Source organism: Suncus etruscus, chromosome 9 (assembly GCF_024139225.1).
Source record: "Suncus etruscus isolate mSunEtr1 chromosome 9, mSunEtr1.pri.cur, whole genome shotgun sequence".
Classification (NCBI taxonomy): domain Eukaryota; kingdom Metazoa; phylum Chordata; class Mammalia; order Eulipotyphla; family Soricidae; genus Suncus; species Suncus etruscus.
The window spans coordinates 56,626,814-56,634,841 of record NC_064856.1 but is presented as its reverse complement, the minus strand read 5'-3'; the positions used below and the strand labels follow the sequence as shown (position 1 = coordinate 56,634,841).

The following is an 8,028-nucleotide window of genomic DNA, read 5'->3' as shown; positions in this document are numbered from 1 at the left end:
AATACTAAGAAGTATTAATTTATGTCATTTTGTAGTATAATTTTGGTTTTGTGTTTGTTTTTTTTTTTGGTTTTTGGGTCACACCCAGCAGCACTCAGGGATTACTTCTGGCTCTATGCTCAGAAATCGATCCTGGCAGGTTCTGGGGGACCATATGGGATGCCGGGATTTGAACCACTGTCCTTCTGCATTCAAGGCAAACGCCTTACTTCCATGCTATCTCTCCAGCCCCATGTTTGTAGTATAGTTAAAGGCAGGTAATATGATACCTCTTTTTTTTTCCTCAAAAATGTCATAGCTATTTGAGGTCTTTTCTAATTTCACATAAATAGTGTTATTTGTTACTCTTTCCTAAAAACATCATTAAGTTTTAAATGGAGTTGCATTATATATGTATATGGTTTTTGGTAGAATGCATTTGACTATATTAATTACATCCATGTACATGCTAAATCTTTCCATCTCAAGGTAGAATTCTATGTATTTAAACAATGCTCTAAAGTTTCCTTTATGCAGGTCTTCTACCTCCTTTGTTAAATTACTTCTAAGTACTTGAGTCCTTTGTATGCAATAGGAATATTTTCTTACTTCTCAGGTATTTTTTGTATATAAAAATTCAACAGCTTTTATATATTGATTTTGTAACCATCTATTCTACAGTACTCATACTTTCTAAAGTACTTGTTAAATGATATCTTTAAAGGTTTTTCTCTATATATTATCATATAACCTACAATAATGATAATTTCACATTTTTATCATTGATTTCTTTTATATAATGCTATTCTCTAATTGCTCTATTATAAAATCTCTATATTTAAATGAGATCATGATATTACTTTGTTACAACTCTTCAATAATTTTTTATCTATTTTAGAGTAAAATATTCTTTTTTTTTAATTTTTATTGTGACCAAAGTACATTATAAATCTTTCACTGCATCATTTATGGTACATAATGACAATGAATGAGGGGCATTCCCACTACCAGTGCTGTCCTCCATCCATGACTAGTAATGTCCTATGTTATCTGGGTATTTGTTGCTTTGACTTCATTTCTTACTTAGCTTCCTCCCCAGTCTGCTCCCACCATTCTGATGCCTAATTTCTTGAAAGTGCTTAAGGTTTTTTATTTAAATTAGAGGGGGACTTGGGTCATAAGGATTACTCCTGGTGGTGCCAAAGGGACCATATGTAGTGCCAGGAATAGAACCAGTGTTGGCCACATGCAAGACTACAGGAATCATTTCAAGAGTCTTTGTCCCTTAAAAAGATTATCTTCCCTATTTGAAACAACCTCCCCAAATATTTGATTTAATTCAGTACATTTTTAAGATTGTGCTAACATGTAGCTTTCTTAGTGATAGCTTTCTCCTACCACTACCTTGAAACTTACAACCTCTCTCTAAACCTACTCAGTGTTTCAGTAGCACTTTGGGGCTGGAGGGGAGCATATCCTGCTGTGCTCAGAGCTTATGCTTGGCTATATGCTTTGGGAGAGTTCTGGGTTTTTGTTTTGTTTTTGTTTGTTTGTTTGTTTTGGGTTACATCCAGCAGTGCTCAGGGGTTATTCCTGACTCTGCGCTCAGAAATCACTCCTGGCAGGCTCGGGGGATCATATGGCCGGGATTCTAACCACTGTCCGTCCTGGGTTGGCTGTGTGCAAGGTAAACACCCTACTGTTGTGCTATCACTCTGGCCCATCTTAGAGGTATTTCTGACTGGCTCAGAGGACCATCCATATGAGTGCCAGGGATCTAGTCCTGTTTGGTTACATGCAAGACAATCACATTACCCCAGTCTCTGTAGCACTTCTTCTTTTTTTTTTTTAATTTTTATTGTGACCAATATGCATTACAAATCTTTCACTGCATCATTTATGGTACATAGTGACAATGAATGAGGGGCATTCCCACCACCAGTGCTGACCTTCCTCTCGTCCCTATTCCCAGCATGCATCCCACATCTCCCTCCTCTACCCCCCAGTATGCCAGTGCAACTGGTCTCCACTTTACAGTTTGTTGTAGATTGAGCATCCATTCCACCATCATTGGAGATAAAAAAGGGATAAGAAAAAGGGGAGAAAAAAATTTGGTGACAACTACCAAAAAAAGAAAGGAGAAAAGAAAAAAAAAGAAAAATGGAGGAAAAAAGAAAAAAAATGGACCCAGCAAATAAAAATAAAAATAAATCTCTAAATAATAACACTTGTGAAAAAGAAAGAGAAAGTGAAAGAACAAAGAGAAGGAAAATAAAGTCAAAAACTAACAACTCAAAACAAAACAAGAAAAAGTATGGGAGCTGGGGTGGTGGGGTTTGGTGTTCCCCCCACTTTTTTTTTCTTTTTGCATAGGCACAGTAAGCATTGGGGAAGAAAGGGAATTCCCGTGGCCTAAGAGATTCAGGGTTTCTCCATCCTTGAAGCATACCACCATGGGATCAACTCCTGGCTCCATATATACCCCATCTCAAAGGCTTTTTTGTGATGCCAGGAAAGTTTCCTCTCGGTTGTGTGTGAGAAATTCAAGTCACTGTAGCTAGCGATCTTGGTATTTGCGCAGGTTATAGGTCAGGTTCTAGGATAGAGTCTCTAGGTTCTAGAGGTTCCTATCCATCGTTGATGTGGTGCTCAGTCTTCTGGAACACTTGCTCCCTGATTTCGTTAAGTCCCTAGGCTGAAGCCTAGGATATTATGGATCCAAAGGTTCTGCTCAGTCTCTGTTGTCCAAGTTGGACCTCTGCAATAAGACATCTTGTTATTGTTTTTTTTTTTTATGTGTCCTGGACTACAGCCTAGGGTAGGGTTTTCCTTATTAGTCCCAAGGAAGGCTCTGTTCAGTCACAGTTGTCAAAGTCAGTTTTCTGTTGTTGGTGCTCTTTTCTAATGTACTTCTAAGTAGTATTTTCTAGGAATAAAAGTTGTTAAGTGAGATTTTATGTAATACTCAAAATACTATGAGGTAAGTACTGTCAACTTTTTTTTATTAACAAATAATAAACTGAGTGCTCGCTTCGGCAGCACATATAATAAAATTGGAACTATATAGAGAAGATTAGCATGGCCCCAGCAAGGATGACATGCAAATTCGTGAAGTGTTCCATATTTAAATAAATAAATAAATAAATAAATAATAAACTGAGACTTAGAGATCTGCCCCTCAAGAGGTAGTGAAAATCAAATGTATGACTATGAAGAACAGAACACTAAGATTTACCAAATAGATTATAAATATAAAGTGATTCTCTGATTATAAGATACAATTTTGTTACCTAAAAATATATGGGTTACACACAGTGCTTGTGAATTGAATAATGAAGATTATTTCAAAAGAGTAGTGAGGTTGTAAAAACTTTTTCCTTCTTTTTGCTGCCACTCAATCTCAGGAATTAATCACAGTCTAGAAATTAACCTGTCACTATGACTCAGGTCTGTAAAACCAGCAAAGAAAGGTAAAGTCATTTTCTATTGAATAGCACCTGTCAGATAGTGGCCGGTGCTCTGAAGAGACATCTCAGGCAATGTTAACTCTGATCCACAATTAGGACCAGGGCCAACATCCTCATCAAACTCCAGAAAAAAGGTGAGATGTTATATTTTATCTCTCAAGTACAAATTATTCTCTCCCTCTTCTCCCAAACATAATGAGTGCCTATTATTTATTTATCACAAGAGGATACAAGGATTTTCACAAATTGCTGTGGGTGAATAAATTGCAATAAATCTTTATGCAAAAATGTTAATAGCAAAATATTTAAATAAAATTGTTTCAAACCATAAATACATAAACAACAGATTTCAATGATTTGGAATATGTTACTTCTTCACTTCCTTCCAAAACAAGTTAATGAAAGTTGTCTTAGTAAGTGATGCCTTTCAGAATATTAATAGATATGCTTATGAAGAGAATTCTTTCCCTTGTGGAACTAAAAGTTATGAAAGGATGCCATTAGTTTGAAAAAGTTTTCTGAATAAATATATACCTCAAAACATCCCTGGAAATTAGAGCTAAGTGCTTAAAAATGAGCTCTATCCTTGTAGTGAAACCCTGTATCCCTGAGAAATATTTAGGGATATTTAATATGTTTAGGGAATAATGCTAACTACGTTCCAGAAAGAAAACTTTATTCATGGAATGAAGGGAAGTATAAAAACAAATGTGTATTGGAACAAAAAATTTGCAGGGAGACAGGAGACAATAGCATTGATGTTAGGTTATGTTATTAAAAGTGGAAACTTATCTGAGGATTGTAAAATATGTTCAATGACTGTGTGATGCTGATGATATTCATAGCTGAAAACAACTAAAGAAGAAAGTGCTGCAGGAGTCTTGCATCTCAGCATCTCTAGTGGGGAGCAAATCCTTCAACTAGAGGAAAACAGGTAACACAAGCGGCCAAACGTGAAATATGAAATAATGAAACCACACACAGAGTATGTGGGGTCAACATATCTTCTGGCAGGAGTGCAACAAGTTTAATTTTTTGAGCAGAGAGATTTATTGGGGTAAAACTAGCCAGAGAATAATTACAATCACAAAGCGAAGAACAACAGTAACAATACCTAAGCTATGGGTGTGGCTGTAAAAATTCTAAGTTACAGGGGCCGGCGAGGTGGCGCTAGAGGTAAGGTGTCTACCTTGCAAGCGGTAGCCAAGGAAGGACTGCGGTTCGTCCCCCGGCGTCCCATATGGTCCCCCCAAGCCAGGGGCGATTTCTGAGCGCTTAGCCAGGAGTAACCCCTGAGCATCAAACGAGTGTGGCCCCCCCAAAACAAAACAAACAACAACAACAACAAAAAATTCTAAGTTACAAAGGAGATGGTTACAACTCAAAACAGCTCTTAGCAAGCTTACTTCAAATGCAAAATCAGGATTAGGAGGAAGTAGAAAATATCTAGGCATGTGGTCTATGCTGAGCTGGGTTCTATAATTTTAGAGATAAAGTAAAGGAAGGACCCAAATCCCCTCAGTTGTGGTTAGGTATGATTTCCTTTTTCTAAGGAGAGTCAATAGCCCAGGGTCTGCTTTCTGGCTTCACCCTTGATTATCAGAAATTGCAGCTGCAAGGACATATCGTCTTTGCTTTTGGTGCTAAATAGGGGTTCTCTTAGTATCTTTGATGCTGGAATTTCTGAGCCAAATTATTTGATAGAGGCAATAATTTTGCCTGATACTTACAAAGGAGAGATAGCCAAATACTGACTGAAAATGTAATGCCAAGCATCTCTTTGGAAATTCCTCAACCATCTATGCAGGGGAATAAGGTGTCCACAGCAGGCCATTTGAGGAACCTCCATGGGGGTTATTTTAGTTCTCCTCACCAGGAAAATCTGAGGATACATCTGGTGGACTGAGCTCCCCTATGTATGCCGTGGCAAGAAAGGAGGTTGAATTGCTATAAACTGAAACTACTGAAACTACTTTCTTTTAGTTTTGGGGGTCTTTGAGTCACACCCAGATGTCCTCAGTGGTGCTCTGAATTGCTAGGGATTGAATTGGAATTGGTCACATACATTGCCTTACCCACTGTACTATGTCTCCAACACTTCCAATGACCTTAGTTATATACTTACTTTTGCTGCACTTTAGTTCTCAAAATGAACTAAAGACATAGGTTCTGTGACTTTTTTCAATGGAGACAATGATGAAAATGTGACTCTTGAAGAAAAGGAAAGAGGAAGCAAGTAACCTTAAATACAAGGTAATGCATCTATTTAAAAGGAAGTAGTCAAATAATTGAGCAATCGGAGAACTATGGAAATGGCAGCCCGAGAAAGACTTTGCTTGTTGCTGGCTTGGCAAAGTGAAGATGGTATTATAAGCCCTGGAAAGCAGCCTACCACTAGAAGTTAGGAAAGGCAAGGTTATCCTCCCCTAAGCAACTCCAAAATGAACTGCCTGTCCATCCAGTGAAATTCTAACATAATGAGACCTGTATTAGACTTGGAACCTTCAAAATCATAAGATAAGAATAAAAACAAAATGCAGGATGAGAAAGAGAAGAAGATGGTGGTTCAGAAACCCCATGGTACTATGGAATATACTGCTGGAAGCCAAGATACTCTCAACTCCATAGCACTGAAGTTTAACATCACTCCAAATAAATTAGTGGAATTGAATAAACTTTTCACACACACTATTGTTCCAGGCCAGATTCTTTTTGTGCCAGATGCCAACTTCCCTTCCAGTACTATTTGGTTATCATCATTTAGTCCTGGTGCTACTATCTCTCCTTCATCATCAGTTGCAGAATATGATAAATTGCCTTATGCTGACTTAGCAAGAAAAGCCTTAAAATCCATTGAAAGAGTGCTATCATCTACTTCTGAAGAAGATGAGCCAGGCATGGTAAAAATTTTTAAAAAAGAATTATCGTTACTTCATTGATGGAAAGGGTGTAGTTGGAGGGGTTGTGATTATCATTCCTAACAACATCATGTTTGACCCTCACAAGTCTGATCCATTGGCCATTGAGAATGGGTCTGAAGAGTATGGCCTCATATGCCCCATGGAGGAAGTGGTTTCCATCGCCCTTTCCAATGACATTTCCCACATGAAGAACAAAGACACTCTTTTATCTTACCTACCTCAGAATCTTTGTCCTGTGTACAGGCCTGGAGAATGGGAAGACCTGTCTTCAGAAAAAGATATCAACCCATTCAGTAAGTTCAAATCTCTCAACAAGGAAAAACGGCAAGCAAAACGGAGATGCTATCATCACTTCAGACTCCAAATCATCCCCAGCTTTGGAGAAGTCCACATAATGCACACATATAAAGCCCTCTGACAGCTGCTCTGTATCAGGAAACTAAAAATACTGGAATCCTCTCTAGAGATAACCACAGTTCCTAAGGGTAGCAAGGAATCTTCTGACACATGTGCTGCATTTGAATCTATAGTCAAAGAAAATTCTCTTGTAGATTTGGAAGAACTTGCTTCTCAAGCTGATATCAGAATGAACCCAAAAGATGCTTTAAAAGAGTGCCTTGCTCTGGATGCACAGGAGTTCAGAAAGGCTAAATAACATATATTCAGTTTTACCATGGAATGCAGGTGCAGTCAGCCTTGAACTCAAGACCAGAGAGTGATGCTGAACTAAAGGGAACCCTTGATTTAGAAGCCTGTGAGAAGCAAGATACAGTGCCAGAGAGGGACAAACAGTCTGGCTCTCCAGAAAGCCAGGTAGAAAACACACTGAATATACATGAAGATCTAGATAAAGTTAAACTCATTGAATGTTACCTTAATAAGAACAAAGAAAGTTCACAGTTATCTAATAAACTGGAGAAACAGAATTAAGTGATGACAAAGGGCTTGAGTCAATGGAAATAGACATCACTCTTAGCCATTCTTTTTTCCAGGCAGATGATCTCACAACCGAGGGCAATAAAGAACTAAGTAAAAGCTGGGGAAAGAAAGCAAACCCCTTCCACTGCAACTGGATGCTTCTATAGCAAAAAACATGAATAAAGAGTCTCTAGAATATTCTTTGGACTCTGCTCTGGAGAATAATAGCCAAGACCTGGAAATGGATAATAAATCAGAAATTCAGTTATGGTTACTAAAGAGAATTCAGATACCTACTGAAGACATATACTTCCTTCCAAAGAAGAGAAAAGCGAGACTCCACCCATATTTCTGTGCATTAAAGTGGGAAAAACCCATGAGGAAATCCTTTGCTACCCACTCTGCAGCCATGGTCCAATAGACCATGAAACAAAGAAAGCAGCCAGAGTACTGGTTTGCTGTTCCAAGAGAGAGATTATTGCCTTCATTTGTAGAAAAGAATTTAAGAAAGAAGATAAAGAATGATATAAGATAGTTTTCAACATATCAAGGGAGAGAAAAAGTGTTACATGTTCAAGATAAAATAGCTCTTCCAGAGTGGGCCAACTACACAATCCAAATTTAATTCCTTTGTGTTTTGGATTTCAGTGGAATGCTAAAACTATTGGCCATTCTGTTTTCTAATAAATGTTGTAATATTATTCTGCCCTTTTCTTACTTCAATGTTCTGTAGCATTTTTCAG

At 37.8% G+C, this 8,028-nt stretch overlaps 1 non-coding gene and 1 pseudogene across 1 annotated transcript; both read left to right on the top strand.

Annotated features, from left to right (window-relative positions):
• The first annotated feature begins 3,002 nt into the window (after positions 1-3,002).
• Positions 3,003-3,107, top strand: LOC126019859 (U6 spliceosomal RNA). The gene has a single exon (XR_007499476.1). It is a non-coding gene; the product is annotated as a U6 spliceosomal RNA (small nuclear RNA).
• A 2,867-nt stretch (positions 3,108-5,974) lies between these two features.
• Positions 5,975-7,820, top strand: LOC126018520 (nuclear receptor coactivator 7-like; annotated as a pseudogene).
• The last annotated feature ends 208 nt before the right edge of the window (positions 7,821-8,028 follow it).